The 20,350-nt window shown below is 37.0% G+C and overlaps 1 protein-coding gene and 1 pseudogene across 1 annotated transcript in view; one reads left to right on the top strand and one right to left on the bottom strand.

The window, feature by feature from the left end:
• LOC134375210 (glutamine and serine-rich protein 1-like) overlaps positions 1-20,350 on the bottom strand; it is an 824,919-nt gene that overhangs the window by 118,837 nt on the left and 685,732 nt on the right.
• On the top strand, positions 2,724-3,636 carry LOC134374955 (olfactory receptor 2G3-like; annotated as a pseudogene).

Genomic DNA, 20,350 nt, shown 5'->3' with positions numbered 1-20,350 from the left:
TAGACCCGAAAAGCATCAGTCTTATGTTGGATTTCTCCAAATTGAGAGAGGACTTGATTATGATTTTTCAGCTGTCTTAAGGCCTTCTCCAGGCAGAAGTTTGTGCACAATTTGGCACTACTTCAAACCTCTTCCTTATTTGTTATTGATTTGTGTGTTTGATGAAAATCTCAGCTTGCTTTTAGCCTGCTTCACTAAATGTGGTTATCATTCCATTCCCCAAACTTGTATTAATATCTGTTTTTATTTCCATTCATATTCCTTTTGTCATATTCAGTGTAGAGATTCTCAGTTATAGGAACAAATATGCATTAAAAATGTCTAAAAAGGTAGAGAAAGCACTTAAGGTTAGCATGAACTGAAATTCCACAAACATTCCCTCTACCTCCTATGGGAGGAAGGAAGCCACATCTAGCTCTGCAGGGAATATAAATATGCACAATAGACATAATCACCTTATTCAAATCCTATGCTATTATTTGACAATGAATCAGGAAAAATAACTTTGGCTGATGGGATTGTGAAACAAATTTTGAACTGGGAGTCTTGTTAAGTCAGAAAAAAATTTTTCAGAATGGGAATTGTACTCTATAATTTCATATATTTCTAGTTTTTTCTTTCTGAATACAAAGCATGGAATCATCTTATATCCTCAATTTATCTCCATTTCCATTAAAAAGTCAGTGTTAGATTAATTTCATCATTTTAATTTAATTTAATTTTCCCTGATTTATTTTCATTCAATTAATGTTATTCTTGGTACTTCTCAGTATATTCATTACATAAACCTAGTTTATATCATGAGAACTATTGAAATGTCCTTACCTGAACTCCTTGATATCAATGCCCTTCCTCATCCATCTTCTTATCAACACCAGATCAATATTCCCAAAATAGAAATGGAAAATATCACTCTCCTATGTGCTCAGGGCCTTTAGTGATATTTCACTCCCTGCCCAGCAAAGCTAAGTACTTTATTTCACACAGTGATACCTACAGTTTGATGCCAAATTCTTTTTTCTAAGCATACCTCAACACTCATCTTTCTGAATCTTATAAAGACCAGTGAATCCATACATTCTCCACCAATGTTCACCAGATGACCTCAAGTTTTCTCCACATTTCACATAAGATTTTAAAAATTTGTGTGTAATTTGATTTGTATCTTTGTCAGGTTAAAACTTAAGAGGTTTTAATACCACATGTTCTCACTTATTGGTGGGAGCTAAAAATAAATAAATAAATTCACACACACACACACACACACACACACACACACACACACACACAAAATCAGGGGGGAAGAAGACATAACAACTACAATTCCTTGAAGTTGATACAACAAGCAAACAGAAAGGACATTGTTGGGTGGGAGCAGGGAGAGGGAGGAGGGAGGGAGGTTTCGGTAATGGGCCACAATAATCAACCACCTTGTATATCGACAAAATAAAATTTTTAAAAAAAGACTTATCTAAGAATTCTTTCAAACAAATTTTATATTTATGAGAATACTATAATACATCTTTAGCCTGTTATCAATAACATATATAATTTTTGAGTATGTGTTCCTTTTTACTTGACTATTAAGGACTTTTGGCCACCTTATCTAAATAATATCTAACTAAATAAGAGGATATTTCAAAAATAATTTTTATTTATTGGCTGTTCAATTATTGAGTGATCTTTTACGAGATGATTTGAATTTGTATTATATATTCAGGTTACTCAAACACATTTTTAAATTTCCTTCTAGTTACTACTAATGTTGTCCCACATGTCAAAAATAATCTTCTATCACTTTCTATACCAATCTTACTCATTTTAAAGGCTTTGTTTTAATTAGTTTTTTATATAAAGGCTTTTGACTCTTTACCCGTGAAAACAAACTCTTAAAAAAATCTATTTTGCAAAACCTATTTTTAAAATATTTACCTTGTTCAGCCTTAGAACACCATTTTAAAATTTGTATTATTTGTTTTGTAGCTATTCAATTTTGTTTTGTCTCTCCAGGTAGACTATTAAATCCATGACTACCTTACCTTTCTCCGTTGAGTTAGTGCATAGAGTCTTATAGAATGCATGTGTGTACAAAGGGGTAGTGTGAGGAGAAATTTCCTATCCCCTTGTGCCAGAGATCAGACCTGAATACTATATTTTGTACGTAGGTTTTTGTTGACAGTTAAAACCCATGGAGATGCTGATTACTTCTTTACTTTGAGAGTTACTTATTTTTGGTAGTAGATCATTGTACATTTTCCTAATATGCTTGCAAATATCCACTTTGATTTTTTTTTTTTTTTTTTTTTTTTTTTTTTTACTGGTAAGGGGATCGTAACCCTTGGCTTGGTGTCATTTGCACCGCACTCAGCCAGTGAGCGCACCGGCCATCCCTATATAGGATCCGAACCCGCGGCCTCGGTGCTCCCAGCGCCGCACTCTCCCGAGTGAGCCACAGGGTCGGCCCCACTTTGATTGGTTTTAATAATCAGTCCCCAGACAACTCCAAACTTGAAAGCAATTATATTTTCAACAAGTCAATGGACTGGAATGAAGGAACATGGATTGATCTTCCAAGTCAGCAACATGTCAGTGGTGAAAGATACATTGGATAAGTCAGTCTCCATAATCCTTTCAGCTCTTACATTCTGTTATTCCAGAATAAAGTGTTTGAAATGCACCCATTGTGTTCCTCTTAGCAGGTGCAGGCAGTTCCTTCTGGAGAGATGGGATGGGGCAATGAGAGTTCCCTGATGGGTTCCATCCTTCTAGGCTTCTCCGCCCACCCTCGCCTGGAGGCTGTGTGTTTGTTCTCACTCTGGTGGGAAACTTCACTATCATCATCATCTCATCTCTAGACCCCACTCTCCACACCCCTATGTACTTCTTCCTCACAACCTCTCTTTACTCTGCTTCACTACTAGCCTCACTCCTCAGACCTTAGTTAACCTGTGAGGACCAGAACAGACCATCACTGATGGTGGTTGTGTGGTGCGACTCTGTTTCTCTAGCACTGGGCTCCACTGAGTGTTTCCTTTTGGCTGTGATGGCCTCGGATCACTCCATTGCTGTCTGCAAACCCCTCCACTATGTAGTTATCATGAACCCACGGGTTTGCCAACAGCTGGCATCCATCTCCTCGCTCAGTGGTTTGGCCAGTTCCTTGATCGATGCTACCCTCACCTTGCAGTTGCCTCTCTGTGGCAACCACAGGCTGGATCACTTTATTCGTGAAGTACCAGATCTCCTCAAGTTGGCTTGTGTGGACACCACTGTCAACGGACTGGTGCTTTTTGTTGTTAGCATCCTGTTCCTCGTGATTCCACCAACACTCATTCTTATGTCCTATGGCTTCAGAACTCAAGCTGAGCTGAGGGTCAAATCTGTGGAGACAAGGCATAAAGCCTCAGCACCTGCGCCCCCCACCTTGTGCTGGTGATCATTTTCTATGGCACCCTAATCTACATGTACCTGCAACCCAGTGACAGTTATGCACAGGACCAAGGCAAGTTCATCTCTCTCTTCTTCACTATGGTGACTACCACCTTAAATCCTATCATCTACACTTTAAGGAACAAGGATGTGAAAGAGGCTCTCAAGAAACTTCTCTCTGGAAAATCGTGCTGCCTACAGACGTGATATGCAAGGAATTGATGATAAGCCATGTACTTCCTCAGCCTCTATTTAGCCAAATCCATAGTTCTAAATTTCACACCAGCTAAATTACTGTTCACTTATTTTATCTTAGATAAGGGCTATTTTCCCTATCTATGTGTCACTAAGCAAAATGTATATATGTTTAAGTCGACAGCTTGAGCCATGGAGAAGAGAGATGTGCCTGGGTGCGATGTGTGAGACTCACCATAAAGTCCATATTTTACTTCTGATGCTTATTCCCTGGGATTAAAAAAATGAATTATTAAATATTTACTAACTATTTCTCTAGGTTATTAGGATTTCCCCCACAATTTCAGTGAAATGCTCAGTTTTCTGCCAAAAACACACTTTATATTTACTTTACCCTCCCCTCCCCATTAAAGCTTTATATTGGGAAATAAGCAATTTCTACATGTACTTCCTCTACCAAGGCAGAAAAATACTTGTTTGTATTTAGTCTCAATTTATTGATAAGTGGGATATTGTACTAACTATTTTTTTCATAAACCATTTCCCATTAAAAAACATTTTGAGAATTCAGTAAGCAGTAAAAAAACCAAAATATACCGAACACATTGTTTTTCATAACTCAGTGCATCTCCTTTTGTGGTCTGAAGATCTCTGTATGTGTGGTAGATATGAGCTTTCTGAGACCAAAAAAATAAAAAATAATAATAATGAAATAATTTTGTTCTAAACCATTTCACTCATTAGATTAATATGAATAATTGGAATTTATTATTTTCCTTTAAAAATAGCTTCATTAAGGTATAAGTGATATACAAAAAGTGTACATATTTAATGGGTACAATTTCATGAGTTATGACATGCACACAACCATGAAAAAATCACCACAATCAAGGTAATACAGATATTCATCATCTCTAGAATTTTTTTGTCTTGTTTTTGTCTTTGTGCTGTAAGAACACAACACAAACTCTAACCTTTTAACAAATTTTTAAGAGCATGATACAGGACTGTTAGCTATAAGCACTATGCTGCACAGCAGATCTCTAAAACGTATTCATCTTGCATAAGTGAAACTTTGTACTTATTGAACAAAAACTCCCCACTTCGCCTCCCCCCATCTCCTAGTAACTACTTTTCTATTCTCTACTTTTATGATTGTGACATATAAGTGAGATCATGAGGTATTTGTCTTTCTGTGTCTGGCTTATTTCACTAAGCATAATGTCCTTCAGGTTCATCCATGTTGTCAAAATGGCAGGATTTAATTCTTCTTTAAGATTGAATAATTTTTTATTATATGCATATACCACTTTTTCTTTCTTCTTTCTTTCTACTCATTATTTTTAATTGACAAATATCATATTTATGATATACAACACGATGTTTTGGTAGATGTATACATTGTGGAAAGGCTGAATCAAGTGAATTAACATAATCATTACTTCCTGTACTTATCATTGTTTTGTAATTGGAACATTTAGAATCTATTAGCAATTTTCAAGTATACAGTAAATTGCTATTAACTATAGTCACTATGTTGTGTAATAGATTTCCTGAACTTCTTCCTCCTAAATGAAATTTTGTGTCCTGTGACCAGTATCTCCCCAAACCCCATTTTGCTCTCTGCTTTTATGAATTCAGCTTTCAAATATTCCACATATAAATGAGATTATGCAGTATTTGTCTTTCTGTGCCTAGTTAATTTTACTTAGCATAATGTCCTCCAGGTTTATCTATTTGTCCTTCACTTTGAGAGCTTGTTTGGAGGTTCTAGCAGGGGAGCGCAGCTACTCGTATACCCTTGACCAAAGAACGGTCCTCTCCTCTAGCGGGGAAGGTCGTCCTCTTCGACCGAGCGCGCAGCTTCGGGAGGGACGCACATGGAGCGGGGAGGGAGGAAGGGGACATCTGCCTAGCCAGCCAGATCAGCCGAATCAACCCTGGCGATCAACGGGGTGACAGATGTCGCAGCCAGATCGCCCTCACATCCTGTCCTTCACTTTGGAAGGATAGCCTTGCTGCATAAAGTATTCTTGGCTGGCAATTTTTGTCTTTTAGTATTTTGAATATATCTCCAATACTCTTCTGGATTTTAGGGTTTCTGTTGAAAAGACTGATGTTAATCTGATAGGGTTTTCCTTATAGGTGACTTGACACTTCACTCTTCCAGTGTTTAATATTGTCTTTATGTTTTGCCAATTTGACTATAACGTGTCTTTGAGAGAACCTTTATGGGTTGAATGTTTGTGGATCTTTGAGCCTCTGAAATCTGAAGATGTGAATCTCTCCTTATATGTGGGAAGTTTTCTGCTATCATTTCATATGTTTTCAATGCCATTTCCTTTTTTCTCCCATTCTGGGATACCCATGATTCAAATGTTTGAGCACTTATAGTTGTCTGTTATCTCAGATTTTCTTCAATTTTTAAAATTCTTTTTGATCTGCCTGTGTTATTTTGAACAGGCCACCTTCAAGGTCAGAAATTCTCTATTCTGCTTCTTGTAGCCTGCTGGCTACTCTGTTGTGTTTTTTCTTTCATTGAATGAATCCTTCAGCTACATTCTTTTTCGGGGCATTGATTTCTTTGTACATTTCCTTTTTCATGTCCTGCATACTTTTTCTTATTTCATTGTGTTGTCTAACTGAGTCTTCTTCTATCTCATTTATTTTCCTTAGAATCGTTCCTTGAATTCCTTGTCAGTCATTACAGCGACTTCCTGTCTATGGGGTCTAGAACTTGAGAGTTATTATATTTCATTGGTGGTGCTGTACTTTCTTGGTTTTTTCATATTTCTAGTATCTCTCCATTAGTGTTCAGTCATTGTGGCAGAGGCTTGCACATTCCACTCATTCCACCCAGGTGTCTTCAGCAGTGGCAGGGAGTTTTGCTGATGCTCAGCTGCCTGTTGCTGCCTTGGGGGCTGGGGGTTGGTGGGTCAGGTCTCTAGGGTGGGGACTCACCTGGCCTGGATACTGTGGCAGATGTCAGTTTGGCACTGCTGCCTTGGGGTTTGGGGGTCCTGACTTCAAATATTTGGATATGTACCCAGAATAATAGCTAGATCATACTATAGTCTAATTTTTTATTTTCCAAGGAAACATTTTACTCTTTTCTACTGCAGCTGCATTTTACATTCCCACTAACAGTGCACAGGATTCTAATTTATTTATATCCTTGCCAACACTTGCTACCTTTTGTTTTTATCTTTCTTCTGTTTGATCAAGTTTTCTATTGAAGCTCTGTTGAAACTTTCCATTCAGTAATTGTATTCTCCAGCTACATATTTTCTTTTTGTGTCTTTTTAATGTTTTTTCTCTGTTGATATTTTAATTTTTTCAAGATCATTTTTATTTTGTTTAGTTGTCTGTTCTTTTGTAGCTCACTGAGCTTCTTTAAGATAATCATTTTGAATTTTTTTTTTACCATTTAACCATTTTATTTATTTATTTTACTGATTATGCATATTCATGGATTCTTTGTGACTCAGTTCATCTATAATTAGTGTCAATTTCTGGAGATTTGTTTTGTTCCCTTGGTTGTGTTATATTTTTTTGATTTTCCATGTTTTTTGTAGCTTTTGATGGTGTCTGCACATCTCTTTCTTTCTTTACGTACTGGCTTTGGTAGAGTAAGATCTTCACTAACTGTCCCAACTAGAGATTTTGAGAGACTCTCAAACCTTTTCTACGTATGTACTCGTTCTATTCATTGCTCTTTTTTCTGGGAAAGAATTTTCAGGGTTTTGGTTCTTCTCCCAGTCTCCTGGAATTGTGTGGGCTTCCATAAACCGCCAGCCCCTTTTCTCTAGGGCAGTGCACTAAACACAAAACATTGAATGCGTGCTCCATTTCTCTCCTTTCCTGAGTAGTGCTCCTTCTGCCAGTCTGACCGAGCTGTTCAAGCCACCATAAACTGTCTGCCCCTTTCCCTAGGGCAGTGCACTAGACACAAAACATTGAATGCGTGCTCCATTTCTCTCCTTTCCTGAGTAGTGCTCCTTCTGCCAGTCTGACCGAGCTGTTCAAGCCACCATAAACTGTCTGCCCCTTTCCCTAGGGCAGTGCACTGAACACAAAACATTGAATGCATGCTCCATCTCTCTCCTTTCCTGAGTAGTGCTCCTTCTGACAGTCTGACCGAGCTTTTCAAGCCACCATAAACTGTCTGCCGCTTTCCCTAGGGCAGTGCACTGAACACAAAACATTGAATGCATGCTCCATCTCTCTCCTTGCCTGAGTAGTGCTCCTTCTGACAGTCTGACCGAGCTGTTCAAGCCACCATAAACTGTCTGCCCCTTTCCCTAGGGCAGTGCACTGAACACAAAACATTGAATGCACGCTCCATCTCTCTCCTCTCCTGAGTAGTGCTCCTTCTGACAGTCTGACCGAGCTGTTCAAGCCACCATAAACTGTCTGCCCCTTTCCCTAGGGCAGTGCACTGAAAGTCCTGCATGCTGAATGGAGCTTCACTCCTATGTTCCTAAAGAAGAAGTCTCAGAATTGTGAAACTTCTCCGAATCTCGCAGAGCTAAGCCAGCCCCTGAGAGATACCCACTTTTCTTTTAGTCTGTACTGTCCTCCGGTTTCCAATTATTCCACATTGTTCAGTGCTGTGGGTGAGATGAGACAGAAGCAAGGCTCCAGAGCAGTTCTCCAAAGGATGGGGATACTGGATAAAGCTTTACTCTCTTCTTTCCTTGAAGGTAAAACAGCCATGGAGCAGGGTGATGTCTCTTAGCATTGAGCTGTGCCAGTTTGGGGGAGAGGATGATATGGGTAAAGTAGAACTGTTTTTCTTGAGTGTTTAATTGTGATTTTTCTTGGTTTGTGCTTGCTTGTTGTGCTGCAATTTCTGAACTGGTTTCTGGAGATCTCATAAAGGTATTTTAGGTCATTTGTCATTGTTAACTCAGGATTTCTGTGGGAGAGCAAGGATTAGGACTTATTATTCCACCATCTTCTTCCTCAGACAATACTATTATTTTCTTTATAATTATTATCACTTAAGACAAATTTTAAAGAAGTCTGTTTGTTTTATTCTAACCTTATTCAACTCTTCTAAGCAAAACAAGAAAATATAATGGTTGAGATAAGCTACATCATGGTTGCTGATATGGTTTGAATATGTTTGTCCCCTCAAAGCTCATGTTAAACTATGATCTTCAATGTGGCAATTTTAGTAGGTAGAGCCTTCTGGAAGGTCTTAGGGTCATGGAGGTGTATCCCTTATGAACAGATTCTTACCTTCCCTAGGTGGGGAGAGGGTTGAGTGAGTTTTCACTCTTTTACTCTGTACAACAGCTGGTTGTTAAAAGGAACCTGGCACCTCCCCTCTCTCTGGCTTCCTCTCTCACCATGTGATCCCCTTGCACTCACTGCCCTGCTGCTTTTGCCATGAGTGGAAGCAGTCTGAGGCCCATGCCTCAGAACCATCTGCTAAGTAAGCTTATTTTATTTATAAATTACCTAGTCTCAGGTATTCTGTTATAGCAACACAAAAACAGACCAATACAGTTGGTCAGATATTTTTTACATTTTAAACAGACTCCACTCCACATATAGAGTGTTAATCTGTGTAGGCTGCTTTCAGTAATTTTGTAAGTGTGTGTGTGTGTGTGTATGTGTGTGCTGGAAAAGAACAGAGTGAATATGGAAGTAAGTATTAAACTGATAAGAACAGGTACTACACTTGTTCTTATCCAAGAGACTGAGAAGAGATCTGGAAGTATAATAATAAATACCTTTATTAAATAATAAAAACCTGCAGGACATTATGCTAAGTGAAATAAACCAGGCACAGAAAGAAAACCACAGCATGTTCTCACTTATATGTGGAATGTAAAAAACATCAAACACATAGAATCAGAGAGCAGAATGGTGGTTACCAGGGGCTGAAGAAAGAGGGGAATGAGGTCATGCTCATTAAAAAATGCAAAGTTTCCATTAGACAAGAGGAATAAATGATATGCGTTTGAGGTGATGGATATGTTAATCAGTTTGATTCAATCATTCTACATTATCTATATATCTATATATCTATATATCATAGCATCACTTCATATATCATAACCATATGAGAGCAGAATTTGTCAATATGCAATAAAATAAATATAAATAAAAATCTAAAGAAGACAAACTTTGCACAGTAACAATAGCTTAAAATATGAACTAACAGTTATATAACTGGATGCTGACAAATCATGTTTGCATTACTCAAAAGCAGTGATGATCAGGAAAAACAATTAGCTTTTGGTTTATGTGTGGTGTGAATAAGTATAAGTTCAATTAACTCGTATTTTCCTTTTCGTGAACCATCTAGGTTACAGATTATTTTATTTGTTATTGATAGTTAAAGTTAGTGTTGCTTGTTTAACATAATAAAATCTGAGAAGTTTAGGATATTCTTGAGATAAGAAATGACTATAAAAGAGTTACATAAATTGTGCATATTGCAAGAAAATGAAATGTGATATGAAGAAAAAGATTGGAAACTCGATGCCTTCTTATTCTAATTGATGAACAGACAATTGTGAAGACATAATTTTCAAAGCTATAATTATGAAACTGCTTCCAAAATAATAAACATAGTAAACTTTGTGGATTTGTTTAAATCAGAGTTATACAATATATGTCTTTTGAGATTTCAAAGTGAAGACACAAGCTATGTGTATAAGGCAACTTTTTGTTAATCCTACCAGTTTTCCATTTAGGAGAAAAGAACTGAAAACTCATGACTATGATCTCAGGTAGCCTAGCTCAGTGGTAACTTATTAAATATTTAATTAAATCTTTCCTAGATATTACCCCAAAGATAAAAAAATCATTAATTTTAAGGTTGGTAGTTTACATTTTAGTAAGATAATCAAATTGTGGTAAAAATGGCTTGCCTCCTGTGGTTAAAAAATATTTGCAATATTTTGACAACTGTTTTACTAATTGGGTTAAAGAATTGTGAAACATTATTTGACCACTCTATAAATGTTATCCAAACACGTATTATTTTTAATACATCACAGAAGATGAATAACAGCTTCCAAATTAGTTTACCAGAATCTCTAAACAAAATATTTCAAATTTCAAGTTTATAATTTAAAAATTTTTTAAAATTTGGAACTGATGAACTGGAAACAGTAGACCTTATTGTGAAGTATTTTTGTATTTCTAGATTTGTGATAAGTCAAAAGAATAGAACTATCTGGAAGAATTATTAATACTTTTTCAATATCCAACAGCCTATAAATTGATGTCAGAGTTTTATAATTTAGTAAAAAATAAGCAAGGCTTATTTAGCTTAAGCCATTCTTATTAACCATAGGTACCCTCATAAAAAAATGATATTACACTTCTCACCAACACAAAACTATTATTATTACATTTCACTTTTAAATCATGTAAGGTTGCCTACCAAAGAGAAAAACAGTATGACACCGAGATTCTGAGAGTTTACAGTTCCAGGTAAGATGTAGCAAACACACTCCACCCTGTTTCTTCAAGTAAATGCAGTTATGAAACCTGCACAGAATAGATAAAGCAACTACCCAAGGGTTCTAGAAAATAAATACTAGCAGGCAGATTAAAGAAGAGCAAAATTAAGAGTACCATCAAACCTGTGGTAAGTTTACCATTTCTTTCTGCTGGTCTTCCTGGTATCTGAGGAATTAGAGAATATTGAGTTCTCTAAGTCTCGCAAAAGCTAGTAACCCAGAAATGCCAAAAAGCACAGGCAAGAACAAAAAGCTCCTTCAAAACCCAACTTTCTCTGTTCAATAGATAGGAAAAAGGAAAGCCAAGCAAGACAGAAAACTTTTCAACAATACCGCCTCGACTTTGGCCAAACACCACAGAAAAAGAGCTGTGGGCCCACCTCTACTTTTACCAAAAAGTTTTAATGGGGAGCCTGGATGTCCGCTCTCACCTGATGTTGCCTCTCTCCCTCCTTGCAGGGGTGGTGTTTGAAGAGGCCTACTAGAGTGTCTGAAGTTTTGCCATAGCCTAATGATAACAAAGGCCACACACCGTGGTGTTAGTGGAATCATGTGGAAGCAGCAAGAAGTCATATTTGCCTATTCTAGCAAGAGTGGTATTAGTAGAGGCCAGGCAGTGAGCTAAAAATCCCCCTCCTGCCCAACAATAATGCAGAGCCCTTCCCATCCTGCGGATGTCACTGAGCATTGACTGGGGAGCATAGATGTGCACCCCAACTTAGCTCTACAAGGCAGAACCTCCTTCTCTTTTCTTGTCAGAACAGTTTTACAAGAATAGGTCAGCTAAAAGGGATTTAAATAAGCTCCACAGTCAAATAACATATTCCACGTTTTAATCCAAACCACTACTTTTACCAATAGCCAGAAAAATCTCAATTTGAATGAGAGAAGAGAATTGCTAGACACCAACACTGACATTACTAAAATTTTATAACTATCCGACAAGAATTTTAGGGAACCATTACAAAAAGGCTTCAATGAACAATGATAAATTCATTTGAAAGAAATGAAAAAGTAGAAAGCCTCCGAATTAAAATAGAAATTTTCAGCAGAGAAACAGAAAATTCTAAAAAAAGAACAAATTTGAAATTGTAAAACTGAAAAAACAATTAACTGAAAAATTTTTTAAAATATCATTGAAAGGGATCGTCAACAGTATGAAGGGGACAAAAGAAAGATTCAGTAAATTTGAAGATAGACCTAGAATAATAAATTTATCTAACCTAAACAACAAAAAGAAAAATCAGACCAAAAAAAAAAAAAAAAAAAATGAACAGAGACTCTGGGACCTATAGGACATTAACAAAAAAATCTAGCATCAAAATTTTGGAAGAAAGGAGAATAAATGTGGGGTCAATCCAGCAGCTTCTTTTCCAAGACCCCAATTCTCCAGGGGTGATGCACTGCTTAAGCTGAGTTTTGGGGGAATGGAGAAAAGCTATGAGTAGGAGGGATAGTTAGAGATTCTCCCAGAGAAAGTGCACAGCTCAGCTCCAGCCTGAGCGGGAGTGGCACGGCTGCAACTGGCAGGGATGGGTGCAGCAGCTCCACCACTGCGTGGCCCCCCAGGATAGGGCATAACAGCTACTCTCAGCTAAGTTTAGGGAAGTAGAAACAGACAAATCCACAATGACAGCTGGAGACTTAGTCCTTTCTCAACTATTGAAAGGGCAACTTAATGGAAAATTAGCATAGATATAGTAGCAGTTAACAATGCATTTAAATAGATGATATAGTCTTCTCTATAGGAAGAAAAGCTGCTGCCAGTTCTCTTATAAATAAATGAATAAATAAATTGGAAAAAAACCCCAATGTATTTAACCCACAGGATATAATTAAAACTTATGGAACACTCTACTCAACAATAGCAGCATACACATTATTTTCAAGTATTCAGTGAACATATACCAAGATAGACCATAGCTTGGGCCACAGAGTAAATCTCAACAGATTTAAAAGAATTAAATTCATATAGAGTATGTTTTCTGATCACAAAGAAACCAAGCTAGAAATCAATACTATAAAGCTAATAAAAATACATACAAACATTTAGAAACTATACAACATGCTTCTAAATAATAAGTGCCTCAAGGGAAATTTTAAATAGAGATTTAGAATTATTTGGAGGAGGGTGGATAAAGATAGCAGACTGAACGATCCTGCTGCTCATCTCTCCCACAAATATAGACAAAACAAAGAATAAACAACTACACTTGGATGAAAATAACTAAGGAGATTGCCAGGGCACATCAAGGGAGTAACAGAAATGCAGGTGAGCACAGAAACTCAGGAAAGCCACATAGAGAATGGAAGGAACCATCCGGCCTCTACTACCTCATTCCCCAGCCAGGAGCAGCTGCGAATAAGAAAGATGTTTTCTCTGCAGGAAAGAAGCAAGCCAGAGGACCCAAGCAGCTCTCCTTAACACCTTGCATACCTACAGTCCTCACCACTGGGGACCCTGGCAGTTCTCACAGGCACTAAACTCAGCTAAGGAAGCTGTCTGGAGTTCACATAGTTGTGCTTCTCCAGAAAAGCCAACACTGGCCTGTTCTCTGTGGCCCATGGGACTACTGCACTAAGCTATCTTGGAACTGGAACTGCTGTTGATGGATGTATTACCAGAGGGATGAGTGACACACTTTCATCCCAAAGGGTAAGCTGACATTGAATCTGCTTCTCTAACTTAGCTGAGAGTGGCGGTTACACCTACCCTGGGGGGCCAAGCATCACTAATTACCAGATGGAAAGAGACAATTAAGAGCAGAGCAGAATTAAATGATATAGAGACCCCCAAAATGATACAAACGATTAATGAAACAAAAGTTGGTTTTGTTAGAAAAAAAAAAGGCAAACCATTAGCTAGGTTGACCAAAAAAAAAAAAAAAAAAAAAAAAAGAGCAGAGAAGACCCAAATAATAAAATTCAGAAGTGAAAAAGGAAACATTATAACTGATACAGAAAAATGCTAAGAATCATTGGACTAGTATACACAACTATATGCCAATAAATTTGAAAGCCTGGGGGTAATGGATATATTTCTGGACAGAAAGGAACTACTAAGACTGAACCAAGAAGAAATAGAAAACCTGAGCAGTCCAATAACAAGTAATTCCATTGAAGCAGTAATCAGCAGCCTCACCTCAAAGAAAAGCCCGAGGATGGGATGGCTTAGTGCTGAATTCTACAAAACCTTTAAAGAGGAATTAATACTAATTCTTTTCTTCAAACTATTCCAAAATATTAAAACAGAGGCCATTCTTCCAAACTTATGCTATGGGCCAGCATCACTCTGATACCAAAACCAGACAAAGATACAACAAGAAAAGAAACTACAGGCCAATATCTTTGATGAACATAGATGCAGAAATCCTCAATAAAATATTAACAATCAGAATAGAGCAACACATCAAAAAGATTACATAGCATGTTCAAATAGGATTCATCCCAGTGATGCAAGGATGGCTCAACATATGCAAATCAATAAATATGATACACTACACCAACAAAATAAATGACACAAACTATAGAATTATCTCAATAGATGCAGAAAAACATTTGACAAAATTTGACACTGCAATCAGACTGGCTATTAAAAAAAGACAGAGAATAACAAATGCTGGTGAGGATGTGGAGAGAGAGGAAACCTCCTGCACTGTTGGTGGGGCTGAAAATCAGTATAGTCATTATGCAGAACAGTATGTGGGTTCCTTAAACAGCTACAGATAGAACTTCCATATGATCCAGCAATCCCACTACTGAGGATATATCCAGAAGATTGGAAAACATCAGGTCGAAGGAATACCTGCACTCCTGTGTTTATTGCAGTTCTATTTACAATAGCTAGGTGTTAGAGCCAACCTAAATGTCCATAGATGGATGACTGGTTAAGGAAATTGTGGTATATATACACAATAGAATACTACTCAGCCATAAAATAGAATGTAATTCTACCATTTGCAGCAACATGGATGAATGTGGAGAAAATTATTCTAAGTGAAACGACTCAGGTACAGAAAGAGAAATACCACATGTTCTCACTCATAATGGAAGCTAAATCCATAAATAAACAAATAACAATAAAGAGAGACAGAGAGAAAGAAAGAAACAACAATCACAGTAATACACTGAACTTTTAGAAAGCTAGATGTAGAAAAGTGGAGGGAAGAGGTAGAGGGAGGGGAGTTAATGAGGAATCAGACAATGGACACAAGGAATGATTGCATATTGTACTGATGAATAAGCTAACCATACTGATCTAACCACCACACATTGTACACAATTATTGAAAATCAACATTGTACCCCACATGTATGTATAATAAAAAATTAAATTAAATTTAATTTAAAAATTCAATAAAAAGTTTGGCATCCCTTCATGATCAAGACTCACAGCAATTAGGTATAGAAGGAAAGTATCTGAACAAAACACAAGTCATATCTGACAAACACACCACCAATATCATTCTAAATGGGGAAAAGCTTTTCAGATTATTTCTTAAGAACAGAAACAAGACAAGGATATCCACTCCCACCACTCGTATTTAACATAATATTGGAGTACTAGCCAGAGCAATCAGAGAAGAGAAAGAAATAAAGAGTATCCAGATTGGAGTAGATGAAGTGAGTCTGTCTCTGTTTGCAGATGAATTAATCTTATATACAGAAAGACCAAGAGACTCTCCAAAAAACTCTTAGAGCTAATAAATGATTTCAGTAAAGGTACATGATATAAAATCAACACACAAAACTCAGTAGCATTTTTATACTTCAATAACAAACTAGCAGAAAAAGAAATCAAGAAAGCAAACCCATTTACAATAGTCACCAAAAAAAAAAAAAAATACAGTGCCTAGGAATAAACTTTAACAAGGAGGTGACGGACCTCTACAATGAGAACTATGAATTATGACTGAAAAAAATTAAAGAGGACACAAAAAGTGGAAAGACATTCCATGCTTTTGGATTGGAAGAATTAACACTGTGAAAATGTCCATATCACACAAAGCAATCTACAGATTCAATGCAATCCCCATCAAAATACTAAGAACATTCTTCAAAGAGATTGAAAAACAATTCTAACATTCATAGGCAACAAAAAAGACCTTGAATAGCCAAAGCAATCCTGAGTGAAAAAAATAAATAAATAAAAATAGACAAATAAGTAAAGCTGGAGGTATAACACTACCTGACTTCAAATTATGCTACAAAGGTATAGTAATCAAAACAGCATGGTACTGACATAAAAACATACACTCACACCAATGGAACAGAATAGAGAACTGAGAAATCAACCCACATACCTACAATCAATTGATCTTTGACAAAGGCAACAAGAATAAATGGTGCAATGAAAATAGGACATCCATATGTAGAAGAGTGAAACTAGACCTGTATGCCTTGCCATGTGCCAAAATCAACTCAAAATTAATTAAAGACTTAAATATAAGAGCTGAAACTATAAAACTCCTAAAAGAATACATTGGGTAAAAATTCAGGATGCAGGAATGGGTAAAGACTTTATAAATAAGACTCAAAAGCACAGGTAACAAAAGAAAAAAATAAACAAATGCGATGATATGAAACTGAAAAACTTCTGCACAACAAAACAAACACTTAACAGAGTGAAAAGACAACCTACAGTATGGGGGGAAATATTTGCAAACTATGCATCTGACAAGGGATGAATATCCAGAATATACAAAGAACTCAAACAACTTAACGGTAGAAAAACAAATATTCCATTTAACAAATGGGCAAAAGAAGTAAATTGGCATTTCTCAAAGAAAGATATACAAATGGCCATTAGACACATGAAAAATTGCTCAATATCACTAAGCATTAGAGAAGTGTAAATCAAAACCACATTGAGAATGATGGATCTTGGACGTGGTCAGTGCCATTTTGCACACAATAAGCACAAAATAGTCAACAGCCCCTCCCTTCGTGAGAAACCTCATGATTTCTGAGAAACAGAAATGCTTTTGCTGCTGCAAGGGTGCAATTGTCCACCCTGGGCACATAGCTTCCGTATTAGCATAATGCCCCTCCTTGATTGTATCAGCCAGCCCTTGGTGCCCTGTATAAGCTCTCTCACCCCCATACCTGGTGCTGTCCTCCTTTTTGAGGGCAGCCCTGGCTGCCCTCCACTTTGAGCGCAGCCCAGCAGATTATTTTCCTTTAATAAAGCTTGATTGATACCCAGCATTTTGGCTCACTTTCTTTCAGAGATATCATCTCACACCAGCTAAACTGGCCATTACCAAAAAGACAGAGAGTAACAAATACAGGCAAAGATGTGGAGAAAGGAGAACTCTTCTACATTCTTGGTGGGACTGTAAATTAGTACAGCCATAATGGAAAATAGTGTGGATGTTTCTCAAACAACTACCAGTAGAACTACCATGCAATCTAGCAATCCATCTACTGGGTTTATACTCAAATGAATAGAAATCATCATGTCAAAGGGATACCTGCTCTCCCATGTTTATAGCAGCCCTATTTACAATAGCCATGAGTTGGAACCAATCTCAATGTTCTTTGATAGTGTAGAGCTAAGGCTGGGTCTCTGGTGCTCACAGACCCCTCGAGTCCATTCGCAAACCCTTCACATGCAGGTCTACGAGCTAGGTAACTGGCAAAAAGGTCCTTGGAGCCTTGGTTGAAGAAGGAATAGTTTTTGTTCAGCACACACATGTCTAAGAGTTAGGGAGTACAAAGAGAAACTCAGAAACTCAACTGCTACCAGCAAAGTCCAAAGAAAAACTGAAACTGAGCAGCTGCCAGCAGAATAAACATGCTCTATTGTTAGATGTGAGCTTTCTGCTGCCAGCCTGCTACACAAACTGAAGAACACACAAAAGCAATTAACTAGAAAGATACATGGGTGCACATGCACACTAACCCTACCCACAGGTAACTTGTTTACAAGAAATGCAAAGGGAGCCTGACTAAATTATCCTATTTTCTCCACAGATAGCAACTGGATGAGGAAAATGTGGTACACAATGGAGTATTACTCTGGTATAAAGAAGAATGAAATACTGCCATTTGCGGCAACATGGGCGAACATAGAGAAAATCATGTTAAGTGAAATAAGCCAGGCCCAGAAAGAGATATACCTCATGTGCTCAATCATAATTGGGATCTAAAAAAAAATACACAAATAAATAAAAAAACGAAGGTGGAAATACACAGCAATCACAATAACTCATTGCACTTTCAGAAGGAGAGAGCAGAATTGAGGCCAACAGAGGTGGCAAAGCTGGAGGCAGAGGGAGATTAGTGAGAAATTCTTAAAGGGCCACAAAAAATGATTGCAATGTGTAAGTTTGAATATACTAATTATCCCGACTTGAGCAGCACATATTCACACAGGAATTGATATTCAGCACAGATATGTACGATTAATATTTTTCAAGTAAAAAAATAAAATTGGAAAAGTCTAGCAAGACTGAGAAAGATAAAATGAGAGAAGATACAAATTACTAATAGTGAACATGAAACAGACAATATCTGTATTGGTCCTCCAAACATCAATAGATAATACAGAAATACAATGAACACATACACACATTTGACACACACTTGACACCTTAGATAAAATGGACCAAATCCCACCAAAACCAGAAAGTATCATAACTAACCCAATGTAAAACAATTATTGACCAAATTAAATTCATCCTTTAAAAACTTCTGAAAAATAAATCTCCAAGGCCAGTTGATATCAGTGGAGATTTCTACTAAACATTTATAGAAGAATCAACAATTCTGCAAATCTTTTCTGGAATACGGCAAAGTTCAAAACACTTCCCAATTTATTTTATGAAGCCAGTTTTATGTGTACATGAATACCAGATAAAGCCAGTAAAAAATAAATCAATGTAGACCTATATCCTTCATGAGTATAGATGTAAAAATCCTTAACAAAATATTATAAAATATAAGCAGGTAATGTATAAAATTAGTTGTGCATCATTGTTAGGTGAGGTTTATTCCAGGAATGCAAATTTGATTCAATACTCAAAAATAATGTAATTCGCCGTAAGAACAGGCTAATAAAATCATATGATCACATAAATTGATTCTGAAGATCACTGAAATTTAAAACCCACCTGTTCATGTTAAAAACTCTCATCAAGCTAGGAATAGAGGTAAATGCTCAGCTTAATGGAGACTATCTACTGTAAAACCTACCACTAAAATCATATTTAATAATGAAAAACTGAATGTTTTCCTACTAAGACTCAGCAAGGCACAAATGGTTTTTTTCTCTTACTATTGCTATTCAATATAACACTTGAAGTTCTAGTAAGCAAATTAAGCCAAGAAAAAAAATTAAAATTATGTAAATCAGAAAAAAAGTATAACTATTCCTGTTTGCTGAGGACATAATGTGGAAAATCCCAAGGAGTTTATTAAAAAAAAAAAAAAACCCTCTTAGAACCAACTAGTGAGTTTAGAAAGTCACAAGACACAAATAAAACGTGGAAAAATAAATTATATTTCTGTATAAGAGCAATGAACAAATGGGAACTAATATTAAAAATAAAATATCATTTATAATCTCTAAGAAAGAAATAGGTGTAAATCTAACAAAACTACTACAAGACTTATATGCTGATATCTCTAAAATATTGTGTTGGGCTGGATCACTAACTCCTCTGCCCTGTCCTGTGCAGGTCCTGAGTTAGGTAAGTGAAAGAAAAACTGAGCAGCTGCTGGCAAAGTGGACATGCTTTATTCTCAGATGTGAGCTCTGCTGACCAGTGGTTCAGAGCTGCTGCCTTCCATACCAAAAGTACATAATAGTGGCAAAGAGCCAAGGGGTACACAGCTGCTCAAGTGCACTAACTCTACTCTTATGTAACTTGTTTACAAAGGATGTGCTGAATCATACCCAGCCAGATATGAGGCAAGAGGGCCTGGCTAAGCCAACTCCACTTTCCTCACACTCCACCCCTTGAGGGTCTCTTGCCATACAATCCATGCATCTGAGATCTTCCGCAGTGTTCCTTTAGTGAGGATGGCTGATGCTTTCATCCATAAAAACTCCATACTTATTGTACATTCAATACACCTTGAGGCTTGTCTCCGTAGCTCTATCCTTTCAACTACTAGCCATGAAAACCCCACTCATATTCATGTCTGGTTAGTAGTCATCACTGGCGTGATTAATGGGAATCCTGCACCACATTGGTAGGAAACTCAGTGCATATTCAGCAAGCTGACATATTGGCCAGA

The sequence above is a fragment of the Cynocephalus volans genome, chromosome 4 (assembly GCF_027409185.1).
Source record: "Cynocephalus volans isolate mCynVol1 chromosome 4, mCynVol1.pri, whole genome shotgun sequence".
NCBI lineage: Eukaryota > Metazoa > Chordata > Mammalia > Dermoptera > Cynocephalidae > Cynocephalus > Cynocephalus volans.
This window is presented reverse-complemented; position numbering and strand designations above follow the sequence as displayed.